Genomic DNA, 15,679 nt, shown 5'->3' on the forward strand with positions numbered 1-15,679 from the left:
TGGGGACCACCTGACTATTCATTGGCCACAAATGTATTTCTCCCACATGCTATGGAAGGTGCATTTTCTGAGGACGTATCTAAAGTGCTTTCCCATCTGCAGAAACCTCTCATTTCAACCCCTGGTAGGAGTCAAATTGCCAGTTTGGACATGGATGTCGACCCTCGTCATTCTCCCAAACCTGGTCAGGAAAACTCACGGCCTCTTTCACCTTCTTTCCCTTTCTAGCTACGTAACTGGAACCGGAAGAGGTACTGTTTTTCCTTGGCCTAGGCCTCACGGCCCTGAGTTCGGAGGAAATCCACTTCGGGCTGGCTCCCGGATGCATCAGAAGGTGCCAGAAGGCATCTAGAGCCGTGTTTCTCTCTGGTCTCCTCCTGTCTGGGGACCGGTCAATTATTGGATTTCCTACCAAGGCTCAAGGGTCAGTGGGAGAAAGAAGGCCCCAGCAGCTCCATCACAGGGTGGGGTGGGGTGGGGTGGGTGGGCTGAAGCCAACAAGAGGAGAGGAGCGTGCCGTGCACCTGCACTTGAGCAGCATTGATCTGGAGAGCCCCCGTCTCCGAGGTCCCAGTTAATCGTGCATTAACAACGGTTTAAAGACCCCCTGCTTCTGTTTAAGTAAGCATTGTAAGTTATCTGCTTTTCAAATTACTTTGGAAACAAACTCAAGTGGAGGCCATCATCATAGCTTGGGTCTGGCGTAGAGCACATTAGCTTTGCCTTCGCCCTGCTGATTTAATTGGCCCAGTAAGCACGCTGGAGGTGTTTGCGATTGTAATTAAAGTTGTGGCGCCTGGAAAATCCTCCGTCTGTTATTATAATTTTTTTTTTCTAAAATAAACTATCCTAGCTCACCAAACTTATGGGGCTAATTAGAGCCTAATTAAAGTTACTTGTTTCTATTTTAAAATCTGCCCACTGAGAGAGCCGCAAGGCAGGAGGGAACATATTTTTAAAGTGACAGTTCTAAAAATGCTTCCCACCCTGGTCCCTGAGCTGCATTGCCCTGATTCGTGCATTGATTTATTTCCAATGAACGTGACGGTCTGCTTCGTCTTCATCGTGGCTCTGCTCCCGGGGCCCCCCTCTCATTTAGCTGTGTGGAAAGATTGGTTTCACGAACAGAGGACTCTTTTTGTCATTCGTCTTTGGGCTGGAGAAGCTGACCGTTGCATTCGGAGGGCAAGTCGTCTAGAAAAGGGCTCATGACCAAATCAGCAGGGAGACAGGGAATCAGTACGATACCGAGTCCAAGGAGGAAAAGGAGAAGAGTGTTTGCTGAGGACTTGCTGTGTACTCGATGTGGTTCTGGGCAGTTTGTACTGATTCAGCGCTCACTGCAGCCAAGCCAGCTCGGCTCGGTACTGTGCATCCGAGATGTTATGGAAAAGGAAACAGGAAGGGGGCAATCAGCCACCTGAGGCCACAGAGCTAATAGTTGCGGATCCGGGATCCCAAGGAACGTCTGACTCAAAAGTAAGCTTCTCCAGGACAAACCCTCGCCGCTCCACCGCGATCCCTCCTAAAAAGTCGCATTACTGAGGTGTCAGCCCCCTCTCTGCCCCAGCTTCGTCTGTAAAATAATAGTACGGAGGATGCTGCCGGCCTGAGTTGTCATGAACAGATAAGACGATGGATTTCCAAGTTTTTTATAAAATGTAAAGTGAAACTCATAGATTCATCTCAGGAGACCTGTGAACCATATACCTTTATATTATTCACCTCTTTTGGGGTATTGCTTTCACGCTTTTTCTGCTAGAGGCAACGGATAGAGTACAGGTCTTAGACCATCTCCCTTGGCCCGGGCTCCCCTGACATCTTTTTACATGGGCACGCTGCTAAGCCCACTTGACTTGCACCCTTTCTCTTCCCTGATTGTCTCCACGCTGCTTTTTTTTCCTTGTGACGCAGAGTACTGACGACCCAGGCCAGAGTGTTCTCTCGTCTGGTCTACCTCCCCCCCCCCCGCCCCATGCCAGTCCGTACAGCATAGCACACTCTCCCCTACCCGCTCTGAAACGGGGTCAAAGGTGGGGCAGGGGCTGGACTAAGGCTGAGGCAGGTGAAGTGTTTGCACCACACCGTTTAAAGAAGTACCCACTCTCCGGGTGCCTGGGTGGTTTAGTCGGTTAAGCGTCTGACTTTGTATCAGGTCGTGATCTCGCGGTTCATGAGTTCGAGCCCCACATCGGGCTCTGTGCTGTCCTCATGGAGCCCGCTTCAGATCGTCTGCCCTCCTCTCTCTCTGCTGCTCCCTCGCTCATATTCTCTCTCTCTCTCTCTCTCTCTCTCTCTCTGCCACTGCCCTGCCTGTGCACACACTCTCTCTCAAAAATAAATAAGCATTAAAACATTTTTTTAAAAAAGAAGCACCCGGTGTCAAAATCATCAACATCACTGTGCACCCTAGCCGTGTCACTTGCCTTACCCTCCACCAGGCCTGAAGAAGCCCTACGTCCTCCGGTCGCTGGTGCCACATGCACCTTAGAACACGTTTGTGAACATTTTCTGATGGTCTGCTCCTCGTTAGAGAGTCTGGTTGTGGCTTGAATCAAGGTTGGGCATTTGTCTCTTGTCTAGACTGTGCCGCTTTTTCATAGCGTGTACCACCCCAGTAGGAATTCTAGCTTAGGAGCAAAATAAAAATAGTCACAATTTATTGATTGCCTACTGAAAGCCAGGTCTGTAATTAGCTAGTTTGCATACATCATTTCTAATCATCACAACAAGCCTTTCCTGCTTAAGGGAAGTGGCGCTCGGAGAAGTTCAAGTCGGTTCAGCAAACCCCACTAGCTGCGGAAGTAGAAACGACAGCTCGGGCCTAGCGGGAGGGGCGTCGGAAAAGTTCTCGACGCCCTCTCTGGCCTATTAATAGCCTCTGGCCCTTTGCGTCATCGTTTAGAGATGCTCTAAAGCAGAGGAGGATGAAGGACAGGAACGCTTCTCGGATCACCTGGTGACAAAGGGTACTGAAGTTCTCGGGCGAGTTTACCCTTCGGCACAGGTGTGCTCAGTGGCCGTGTCAGGCTGTGCTACGAAATATACAGGTCATACGCACAAACCCGTCTCTTCTAAGGACACTCAGTGGTCACTACTGAAAGGGGTTTTGCTCGACTTACAGCACTATGGAGATCGCACAAGGGATCAACTTCTATATTCAGCCCGCTACTACCTAATGTCCCCTTGCAGTGACTGGAACCCTGAGCATACGTGGCAAGGCTTTGATGGGCGGGGGAGAGGTCGACGTGCATGATTTTGAGGTGCCACCAAGAAAACATTCTCGGAAGAAGTGTGAGCGGAGGGGCCGCTGGCTGACGTAAAGCCCTGGCCTCCCTCAGCAACCCACTCCGGTTTTGTTTTCCTTTCTCTGCCACCGCAGCCCACAAAACTGAGCGCTCACGTGATGGTCACGCACGGAGCTCTTAGAGGCCCTTGGCGGGCTGTGATGTGCTGGGTCACAGCGCTAACAGGGTGACCGGACAGGGCATTTCCAATGGCGTTTCTCGGGGCTGATGGACATACAGCATTTTCTCTGCCATCATAGGGGCCACCCGACAAATGCCCTGGTATTTATTTTCTTAGGAAAGCAGCGTCATGACATCATGGAACACGCGTTGTAAAAAGGGACCGAATCAGCTAGCATCCTACAACTGCACACAATCCTTATTTTCCGTGTCTTCTAGGCGTGGATCGTAGGCATATTCTCGTGGCTTCCTTCCGGCAGATTATATTCCAGTGAGAGAACGCAGGACGACGCTGGGCGCGGAACAAGATCGCCAGCATCTGGGAGGCTTCGGGCCGAGTGGCAGAGGGCGGGGAACTTTCTGGCGGTGATTTAGGGGCGACGAGGACGTTACCGATGTCCAAAGGGGCAGCGGTTTGCCCGGCAACTGCGGTGGACGTTTCCCAGCGCGAAGTGAGCCAGGGTCATTCACAGATACCTGGGACTGTGACCGTGGGCAGCCGGGGCCCGGGGACTCTGTGCTTGTTTCATCCAGTCTGTCAGATCTTGTTGTCACAGCAACTGAGGACATCGCTGGCAGGTATGGCTCCTTCTCTCCTCACCTTGCGTGCCAGTCAGTGCACAGATTGCACTTAATTACCTATTCGAATAGCCTTCCAGAGCCTGGCTGCGAGGGCTTGCTCATGATGCGGCATCAGGAAAAAAAAGAAAAAAAAGCCGGATTCGCTACAGTGTTATTGTCATTGTACAAAAGGTTGCCACCTCACCTTGGTGCAATTGTTAGAAAACACGCCTTTGCCTTTTATCTCAAGTTGTTTACTTAATACTAATCAAACTGTGATGGCCGCATCACTAACGGAATTATCGGGGTCACGAAATACAAAAGATACAATTACATTCATTCTTCCCGTTTTATAGATCTGTGTATTCGGGTTTTACCAGCGTGTGCACATCTTAAGGCTGAGCTAGCTACGATGTCATCCTGGGCTCAGAGGAGAGATTCCCTTTCTCTTCTTATTCTTGCAGTCTACAACATCAGTGGAAAGGGAGCTGGATGATGATGGGAGATACATACATATAGTAAAGGACTATTCGTTTCTAAGCATACACACATGCACACACACTTAGGTACATTCCTGTAGAAGAAGGGGCTAAGTGAGTGGGAATTGGAACTAAAACTATTGTAGAGTTCAACTATGTTATTGGCCCTTTCCTGCTATGCCTGGCAGACCTAGGCATAGATACATGATGTATTGGGACAACTCAGGGTGGATATGTCTGCCTACCATTAATGCGTGCTAAATGTATTCTGGGAAACGCATGGTGGTAAAAACACACATGTTAAGATTTCGGTTGCCAGAAGAGGGCTGCCCATATTCTGGCTTCATGGGCAACTTAAAGAGCTGCCCAAGAATGCACATATATGTCACTTAAAAAAAAAAAAAAAGGATTTTATTTTATTTATTTTTTATTAAAAAAATCTTTTTTAACGCTGTTCATTTTTGAGAGACAGAGACGGAGCGTGAGTGGGTTAGGGGCAGAGAGAGAGGGAGACACAGAATCCGAAGCAGGCTCTGGGCTCCGAGCCATCAGCCCAGAGCCCGATACGGGGCTTGAACTCACTGACCGCGAGATCATGACCTGAGCCAAAGCTGGACGCTTCACCGACTGAGCCACCCAGGCGCCCCAGAAAGATTTTATTTTTAAGTAATCTTTACACCCAACGTGTGGCTTGAATTCACAACCCTGAGATCAAGGGCTGCATATGCTCCACCGACTGAGCCAGCCAGGTGCCCCGCTTATGTGTCATTTTTGATGAGGACAAGACCTGTTTTAATTAAGTAACAGTGACTAACAACCCATCTAGGGTTTAGGGACTGGGAGGGTAGAAAATCCTCCAGGGGATTTGCGAGGATTATTAGAACTGCTCACGGGGTCTGGCCCTTTGCTTTTCTGGACATCTCTACCAATGCCTCATTTAATACACATTTACTGGGGGGCCTGGGTGGCTCAGTCAGTGAGGCATCTGACTTTGGCTCAGGTCATGATCTCTCAGTTCGAGGGTTCGAGCCCTGCTTCGGGCTCTGTGCTGACAGCTCAGAGCCCAGAGCCTGCTTCAGATTCTGTGTCTCCCTCTCTCTCTGCTTCTCTGCTGCTCACTACAGTAGCTGGCAGGTGGTTGGAGGTGGGGACTGTAGGAGACAGAACCGTCAAGGATGATGCGAAGGTCACTGGCTTGGGCCAGCGGGCAGAGGCGCTGTTGATTGGATTAGGAGCAACTTTGAGGGAGATTACAAATTCTCTTTTGGACGTTTACTTAGGGACGTTCATGAGACATCCAGATGGAGCTATCAAGAAGATAGTGAGAGAATGGAATTCAGTTGCAAGGTGTGGTTTTAAAGTTATGAAAATGGAAGAATCACCTAGAGAGTTTCGTTGGAGAAAAGGGCCCGGGGCAAAATCACAGAACATTGGCACAGTAATGGAGTAATTAAAAAAAAAAAAAAAAACAAAAGCAGTGGTCGGTGAGGTCGGGTGTTTACCAGAAGAGTGTCATGGCATAGAAACAGAAAAGGACAGGGGGCGCCTGGGTGGCTCAGTTGGGTGAGCATCCTACTTGTCCTTTCGGCTCAGGCCATGATCTCCTGGTTCGCGGGATGGAGCCCCTTGTCGGGCTCTGCTCTGGCAGCCTGGAGCCTGCTTGGGATTCTCTGTCTCTCAAAATAAATAAATAAAATGAGTAGCCTAAAACGTGAAGGTCGCTGATATCCTTAGTGAAAGCCGTTTTGATGGAGCGATGGGGGCAGAAACCAGTGAAGTATGTAGGGAGGAAAATGTGAGGTAAAATCTCCTTAGCTAAACATCCAAGCTTATCACGTACAAGTGCTGCTTTCGACACGACTATTGGTCACAATTTAGCTAAACTTTCTGTCGCTCCCTAACCACAGCTCCTCTCCACCAGCTTCCAGTTACGTCTTCCTCACTTCCTTCTGAGCCCTCGCCAGCAGCAGCCCCTGGGGTCCAGATTTCTCCTCACAGTCTATTGAAGGTGATTCTGGTTTTGTCCGTCATGCTTTTCAACGTTCTTCCAGACTCTTCCCACCGTCCAATTCCAAAGCGTCAGGAATCCGGGCTGGGTCCGTGCTCTGCTCCTTGTCTGAGGAGGCTGTGATCTCATCTGCTTCCAGGCTCCTTCAGATTCTTGGCAGAATTCGGTTCCTAGAAGTTGTGGCACTGCCGTGTCCGTTTTCTTACTGGCTGTTCGCCGGGGTTAGCTCTCAGTCACCAGAGGCCATCCTCAGACCTTAGCCCGGTGGCCTTTACACAACATGGCAGCCAACTTCTTCAAAGGCGGCAGGAGAACTTCTCTCCGGTCTGCTGCAAGGGAGTCTTCCGTAATGTAAGGTGATCAAAGAGTCTTCCGGAATGTAGCTGCCCTAGCGCCACTTGCCATATTAACAGGTCTCGCTTACATTCAAGGGATGGGGATTGTACAGGGCACTTGCACCCGGGAGGCAGGAATCTTGGGGGCCATCTTAGAATTCTGCTGATCGTGTAAAGGATAAAGTGAAAGTCCTTGCAGAGGAGAAACAAGATGTGCACGAGGATTGATTTCTTTTTAAAAAAAAATTTTTAAATGTGTATTCATTTTTGAGAGACACAGAGAGACAGAACGTGAGCGGGAGAGGGGCAGGGAGAGGGGGAGACACAGGATCCGAAGCAGGCTCCAGGCTCCGAGCCGTCGGCACAGAGCCCGACGCGGGGCTCGAACCCACGGACCGTGAGATGGTGACCTGAGCCGAAGTCAGACACCTGACCGACGGAGCCCCCCAGGCCCCCCAGGATTGATTTCTGATAAAAGCGCGGGTGCTGCTTCTTTTGTAATTGGAGGGGAGGGAGGATACGTGGTTATGCACACGATGAGGATGCCAGGTTAGGAAACGGTGTTGGAAAGATGTGGGAGTTTTCGTCTGTAGTTTGCATTTTCTCTGTCAAGAGCATTTGTCACCTCGTGGGGGAGCAGGCCTTGTCTGCCTGGACACAGCAGAGGGGAGCTCCGGGCTTAGCCAGAGGACAGATAGCTTCTCACCTGGGAGCAGGAGCCTTGTGATACGTGCTTGGTTGTGCAGACCTGTCCACTCGCATTAGATAACCACAAACCTGAGTTTTGTCTCTCCATGTGCAAGGTCTCTACTTATTAAAGCATTCCCCCACACGAGGCTCAGATGTCAAACTCTGCTTCCGTTTGGGGTGTGTTTCTGCCTATGATGCCCCGTCTGTTCTGGCTTTCTGTGGTCCAGTCCTAGCCCACTGATGTGCTCTTGATACGTTGCCCATTATTTCTCCTCTGGCTGCTCGATTCAGAGTACCTGGGCCATCTGGCTTAGTTCATCTGGCACCTAGCACCTGTGTCATTCACTTCGCTGTTCCGTTTGCCAAATGATTTCTTATATCTCCTCCTCCGCCCTCTGGCTTGTGACGCCATTTTCTTTCTTTCAGCCTGTGACTTCTGTCTTCATTTCTGGCTCTTCATTGGGTTCCCATTGATTCCACGAGGAAATTTCCAGGTAACGTGCCTCTAAGCATGGCCTGGCGTTTGACACCTTCCAGATACATCCGTCTTGCTATTGTGACCACGGCTGAGTCATTAAAAATCTTTCTTTTTTTGTATGAGGAAATAGTCTGAGTCCACAGCAGAAGGGGCAGAAGAAGAAGAAGTCAGGGAAAAAAAAATTATTTTTGTTTTTATTTTTATTTTTGTTTTTATTTTTATTTTTTTAAATTTTTTTAACGTTTATTTATGTTTGAGACAGAGAGAGACAGAGCATGAACGGGGGAGGGTCAGAGAGAGGGAGACACAGAATCCGAAACAGGCTCCAGGCTCCGAGCTGTCGGCACAGAGCCCGACGCGGGGCTCGAACTCACGGACCGCGAGATCGTGACCTGAGCCGAAGTCGGCCGCTCAGCCGACGGAGCCACCCAGGCGCCCCTTTGTTTTTATTTTTTAATGTCTATGTATCTTTGAGAGAGAGAGAGAGAGAGACAGAGTATGAGTGGGGAGGGGCAGAGAAAGAGAGGGGAGACACAGAATCCAAAGCGGGCTCCAGGCTCTGTGTTGTTAGCACAGAGCTCGACCCGGGGGTCAAACCCATCAACCGTGAGATCATGACCTGAGCAGAAGTCCAATGCTCAACCAACTGAGCCACCCAGGTGCCCCAGGAAAAAAATGTTTTTTGAAATTTTAATCCAGGGCCTGGAGTTCAGTCTCATTATTTTTTTTTCAATGTTAATCCCAGGTATTTAATCAAGTCTTTAAATAGTATCTGTTCACTTATAAATTCAGTAATTCTGCAAAAATCGTTGGGTGCCTCCTATATTCTAGGTTTTGAGATACAACAGTGAAAAAAATGTTTGTCCTCATGCACCTTATAGCATCCTGGGGGGAAATGTAATAAATGAACATGTAAATAGTATTAAGCACTTTGGAAAAAAATAACAAAATGGGGAAGTGGGTAGGGAGTGTTTGCACAGTGTTGCTGTTTTCTAGGGGCCATTTGGGGAAAGCCTCACTAATCAGGGGACAGCCAACCAGAGACCTACAGTAAGTGAGGGATGGGATCCTATGGACGTAGGGAGGACCAAGTATCTGTGCCAAGCAGAAGGGAGAGCAAGTGCAAAGACCACACGCATGACTATGTTGGACATGTTTGAAGGGTAGCAAGAAGCAATGACCTGGAAGTAAAGAGAGCTAAGAACTGAAGTTCTAGAAGCAAGGAGTTCCAAGGCAGATCATGCAGGGTCATGTAGGTCTTCAGCTGGCCTCTTGGGGTGTCTGGATGGCTTTGTCGGTTGAGCGTCCGATTCTTGATTTCGGCTCAGGTAGTGATCTCACAACTGTGGGATCGAGTCCTGTGTTGGGCTCCACCCTAAGCATGGAGCCTACTTGGGATTCTCTCTCCCTCTCTCTCTGTCTCTCTGTCTCTCTGTCTCTCTCTCTCTCTCTCCCCTGCCCCCATCCCCTGCTTGCACTCTCTAAAAAAATAAAAAATTCATTAAAAAAAGAAAAACCTTAAGAAAAAGCTGGCCTCTCAGAGATCCAACCCATATTAGGAATTGCATACACATATTAAATATGTACACATCCATCTTTGTGTGTGTTGTATAGAGAAAGAATAAATCAGAATTGAAAGATTTCTCAAGTCCCAAGTTGGCCACCCGCAACGGACAGAAATATATGAGTCTCTACCCTGAAGCCAGACAGTAGATGAAAGCTTTGAGGGAGTCACCACATGACAGTTGAGCATGATATACAAGAGAACAGAGAAAGTTTTCCCCGCAGAGCATTTGCTATGAAGACTGTGGATGAACAGATAGGACTTCAGCCATGTTGGGCTTTGGGGGAAGTTTAAAAGTCTACATACGGGCTTTTTGTTGGTCAACTTAACCGACGAATCAGGTTATTATCTCTCTAAAGAAATACGTTGACCTAAGTAAAGTCTTATTTTGAGCAAAGACCCTGGACCTCACGGGTAAACTCCACGGGCAGTTTATCTAGGTTATTTTGATTCAGTGCTTTGATCTGTTGCCAACGAAGCTATGGGGAACCTTTTTTCCCCCCTCAAAAGTGTGAAACCCATTACTAAAATCTCTCCTTGACGTTTAAATTACTGTATGTCAAAGGTGAAGATCAAACTGTAGCTCTTTCATTTTTTAAGGGGAAAGTGAGAAATGGAGAAACTTTGAGACAAATTATTGATCATGAAGTCCATTTAAATCCCCTCCACCAAGCTCTGACTTGCTCTTAAGAAAGGCTCTTCAACCCATTTCTTCTTTTCTCCTTTGAGCCAATCTATGTTACTGGGAATCAAGACAACGAAACAAAATGAATATATTTGTCAAAAGTAACTCTGAATAGAAGGAATATAGAAACACGCACATTTTGGGGCTCCTGGGTGGCTCAGTCGATTAAGCGTTCAGCTTTGGCTCAGGTCATTATCTCACGGTTGGGGAGTTCAAGCCCCGCATCGGGCTCTCTGCTGTCAGCACGGAGCTCACTTCGGATCCTCTGTCCCCCTCTCTCTCTGCCCCTCTCCCATTCATTCTCTCTCTCTCTCTTTCTCTCTCTCACAAAATAAATAAATAAACTTAAAAAAAAAGAAACATGCACATTTTAGGAAATAAAAACTGTATGTGGTTCTAAAAAACAAAAAGCATGAGAGTTCAGGATTATCATGTTTTTATTCATTGTTTTTTTTTTTTTCAACGTTTTTTTTTTTTTTTTTTTTTTAATTTTTATTTTTGGGACAGAGAGAGACAGAGCATGAACGGGGGAGGGGCAGAGAGAGAGGGAGACACAGAATCGGAAACAGGCTCCAGGCTCCGAGCCATCAGCTCAGAGCCTGACGCGGGGCTCGAACTCACAGACCGCGAGATCGTGACCTGGCTGAAGTCGGACGCTTAACCGACTGCGCCACCCAGGCGCCCCTCATTGTTTTTTAACAGACATGAAAAAGAATGTAATTGGGTTAGTGGTTGTAAATGAGGGCTTAATCCTGGAACACAGTAGATGTCAAACATTTGTTGAATGCATTAATATCTTGATGGGCTAATTCATCTTGTGAGAGAGAGAGCACGCACGAGGAGCAGAAGGATAGGGGGAGAGAGAGAGAGAGAGAGAGAGAGGGAGAGAGAGGGAGAGAGAAGGAGAGAGAGAGTCTTAACCAGGTTCCATGCTCGGTGTGGAGCCCGATGTGGGGCTCGGTCCCATGATCCTAGGATCATGACCTGAGCCAAAATCCAGAGTCAGACACTTAACCAACTGAGCCACCCAGTCGCCCGTCAATGGGGTAATTTAATATCATGGGGCCACATTTCTGTCAAAGATAGTCTTCGAGTAAGTCAGCCTCGCATGTCATATATAGACTGAACTTTTATTACGGTGGTAGCAAAGTTCACCACAGGCAGAGGATTAGAAACACCACCAGTTTCACAGGAACTTAAATCTGGTCCTACTGTGTACGTAGCATTGTGCTAGGCTTAACAGGAATAACAGGATGTGCAATGGTAGCAACAGCACTTATACATATGACATAATTAATAACGTGAATGTATGCCAAGGAAGTTCTAAATTGCGTGTAATCAGGCATAAGGAAGTGAACATATTAAGTTATGTGAGGATTCAGGAAAATAAGAGAAATCCGCTTTGACTGGAGAGCTGGGGAGTTTTCATCTCCATTTAGCAACTTAGTACTGAGTACTGGAGCGCACAGTGCTGGGGATTCAGCTATGACTAAGTCCCTACCCAGGTCTCTAGGACAGCAGCGTCTAATAGAAACATAACGTGGCGGAAAAGAATGAAATTGGGTCCCTATCTTACGCCACTCACATTGACTAGAAATGGATAAAGGACTCCCACATAAGACCTGAACTATAAAACTCCTACAAGAAAGCATTGGGGAGAAAGCTTCTTGACATTTGTCTCGACAATGAGTTTTGGATTTGACACCAAAGGCACAAACAACAAAGGCAAAAATCAACAAGTGGGACCACAGCAAACTACAAAGCTTCTGTACAGCAAAGGGAAAAAAAAAACAAAACCAACAAAATGTAAAGGCAACTTACGGAATGGGAGAAAACATTGGTAAACCATATTTTTGATAAGGGGTTAATATCCAAAGTGTATCAGGAATGCATACAACTCAATAGTGAAATGGAAGCTGATTAAAAGTGAGCCAGAGGTGGGAGCCTGGCTGGCTTAGTCGCCAGAGGATGCAACTCTTGATCTCAGAGTCGTGAGTTCGAGTTCTACATTGGGTGTAGAGATTACTTAAATAAAAACATAAACTTAAACGAGCAAAAGGAATTGAAAAGATATTTCTCCAAAGAAGGCATGCAAATGGCCACGAGTGCACAAAATGATGCTCAACATCACTAATCACCGGGCAAATGCAAGTGATAACCACAATGAGACATCACCTGTCAGAATGGTTAGCATCCAAAAGACAAAAGATAATAAGTAGTAGCGAGGATGTGGGGAAAAGAGAAGCCTTGCACGTTGTTGGTGGGAGTGGAAAATGGTAGAACATCTATTGAAAACAGGGTGGAGTTTCCTCAAAAACTTAAAAATAGAACTACCATATGACTGAGCAATCCCACTTCTAGGTATATTTCCAAAAGGAATGAGACCAGGATCTCCAAGAGATATGGGCTCTTCCAAGTTTATTGCGGCATTAATCACAATAGCCACGATACAGAAACAACCCAAGTGTCCATAGACAGATGAATGAAAAGAAAATATGGTACACACACACACACACACACACACACACACATACATACACGTAGATATACCTAAATGTGTATGTACATGCACATACACACAGTGGAATATTATTTAGCCATAAAAAGAAGGAAATCCTGCCATTTGCCACATGGACCTTGGGGGCATTACGCTAAGTGAAAGAAGTCAGGCAGAGAAAGACAAATAATGTATGTTCTCATTTATATGTGGAACCTAAAGACATTGAACTCAGAGAGTAGAGGTGGTCGCCAGGGGCTGAGGGGTAGGGAAAATGGGGAGATCTTGGTCAAAGGGTACAACTTTCAGTTACAAGATGGTTTGGGGTGTCTAAAGTTTCTTTTTTCTTTTTTTTATTAAAAAAAAATTTTTTTTAACGTTTATTTATTTTTGAGACAGAGAGAGACAGAGCATGAACGGGGGAGGGTCAGAGAGAGGGAGACACAGAATCCGAAACGGGCTCCAGGCTCTGAGCTGTCAGCACAGAGCCCGACGGGGCTTGAACTCACAGACCGCGAGATCATGACCTGAGCCGAAGTCGGCGGCTTAACCGACTGAGCCACCCAGGCGCCCCAAGGGTGTCTAAAGTTTCTATGAGAGTAGAGCTGTAATAATATCCTTACCATAGCAACAGTAAGATTGTAATCATTTGAGGTGAAGATGTGTTCACTAACCTTATTGTGGAAAACATTTCACGATATATGTCTATCAGTCATCTCCGTGTATGCCTTAAACTTACATAATGTTATATGCCAGCCATGTCTCAATAAAGCTAGGGAAAAAAAAAGAAATAGAATGTGAGCCACATATGCAATTTTCAATTTTCTAGTCACTACGTTAAGAGAGATAAAAAGCAACAGGAGATACTGACTTTCTAAAACTTATTATTTAACTCAATATAGCCAACAGATCACCACTTGATATATCACAACTATAAAAGAATACATCAGGACAGAAGCGTGCACTCCATGGGGTAGTTCTTGGCACCTTGGTCTTCTCTGTGTCTTTCTTGTCCCGACGCAAGGTGATTGTGGTTTCAAGGATGAGCTCCCAGAAAGGGAACGTGGCTCATCCCAGGCCTCAGTTGCCCCAGAATTACATATAGCTTCAAAAATGACAAGTTTGCTAAGAGTGTTCAGACCAAGAAAATTAATGCAAAGCTTCATGGTGGAATTTGTCAATGCCATAAAGAAGTTCTGGACTGGTGTGCAAAACACAGCAAATACAAACTGTTGTCAAAGCCTAAAAAATACGGTATGTGTTTAGAAAAGTCGGCGAAGGAGTCTTCTCACATAATGTGTAGGCTACGTGGCTGTGCGTTTGAAGTTTGTGCAAAATGCAGAAAGAAAGGAGACGTTGTTGCTCTGCTTCATAAACAACCAGAAAGGACAGAAAACACAGAAAGCATACGTTCCAACCATAGATGTTGCAGAAGAAATGAACAAGGCGATGATGATTTACATTTTGATTTAGACGACACAAAGACAATCAGACGGATAATATATTAAAAGTCATATATGAAAACATGAAATTCGGAACGACTTTTGACTCTTGAGGGTTTAAAAAAAATACTGCGAAATCCTAACGAGAAAAAAACTAGCCAAAACCTATAGAAAACAGGCAAAGTTTATCCATGGACAATATAAGCTATACATGATACTGCAATAATTATAAAGCTTTCATTCAGAGTTTTCTTGTAGTAAATTTGAAGGCAGCATATGCTAGAATAGCTTCCAAAATGAGTATTAGGGTATCATGTTGCAGTTCCTGGGAATTATTTAGAAACATATACTACCTAACATCAAAGTAAACAGGATTCGGAACTGATGGCTGTGTAAGAACGATCTCATGGAAAAATCACATATTATTACAGGGCTAGCCTCAAAAATTGGTCCTCAGTAAGTGCCTTTTGATTGACTGGCCTCAAGTAAATGGCCCACATAACACGGCCCCCTTACTTATTATGTTGGCTTGTTATAAAAAGGTCGTGATTTATTTTTTATAATAATGTGTAGCAAGTGTGTAACGGTTTTGCTTCGAAAGCATTTTTACATACCTGATCGCATTTAAAACAAATTATTTATTTATTTATTTTGAGAGAGACAGAGACAGCATGAGTAGGGGAGGGGCAGAGAGAGAGGGAGAGAAAGAATCCCAAGCAGGCTCTGCGCTGTCAGTGTGGAGCCCGACATGCTCAAACTCACGAAGATCATGAGATCGTGACCTGAGCTGAAACCAAGAGTCAGACACTTAACCGACTGAGCCACCCAGGCACCTATACCTGATCATATTTTCACCTTTCTTCTCTTGTCAAATGTACGTACGGAAAAAAAATATATAAGATATATATGTAGAGTTGAATAATTATAAAGAAAAGTCATCCATCTATGAGCCAGATGAAGAAAATATGTGTGTTTTATTTAAAATTTTTTTTTAACATTTATTTATTTTTGAGAGAGAGAGAGAGAGAGAGAGCGCCGGGGAGGGGCAGAGAGAGAGGGAGACAGAATCCGAAGCAGGCTCCAAGCTGTCGGCACAGAGCCTGATGAGGGGCTCGAACCCACGAACTGCAAGATCATGACCCGAGTGGAAGTCGGACGCTTAACCAACTGAGCCACCTAGGCACCCCTGAAAAAACTACTTTTAAAGAAGCAAAAATATTAACATGATATGTTGGATTCCTTTCTTTGCTGTAAGTCTTTGAAATCCATTGTGGATTTGATGCCGACAGCATGTGTCAGTTTGGGCTGGCCACGTTTCAAGTGCACAGTAGGCACTCGGGGCTAGTGTGGCTATTGCATTGGTCATCATAGCTCTAGAGTACCAGAGTCCAGTGGAAAATAAAGATACTTCAAGAAGTAACACTTGCAAAATAGCCACCACCCTAGGGGTTGTTTTAGAGTTGCCAACGCCCG

At 46.2% G+C, this 15,679-nt stretch overlaps 1 pseudogene; it reads left to right on the plus strand.

Annotated features, from left to right (window-relative positions):
- Nucleotides 1-13,806: 13,806 nt before the first annotated feature.
- On the plus strand, nt 13,807-14,272 carry LOC131502159 (uncharacterized protein C9orf85 homolog; annotated as a pseudogene).
- Nucleotides 14,273-15,679: the final 1,407 nt, after the last annotated feature.

This window comes from Neofelis nebulosa, chromosome X (genome assembly GCF_028018385.1).
Source record: "Neofelis nebulosa isolate mNeoNeb1 chromosome X, mNeoNeb1.pri, whole genome shotgun sequence".
NCBI classification, from domain to species: Eukaryota; Metazoa; Chordata; class Mammalia; order Carnivora; family Felidae; genus Neofelis; species Neofelis nebulosa.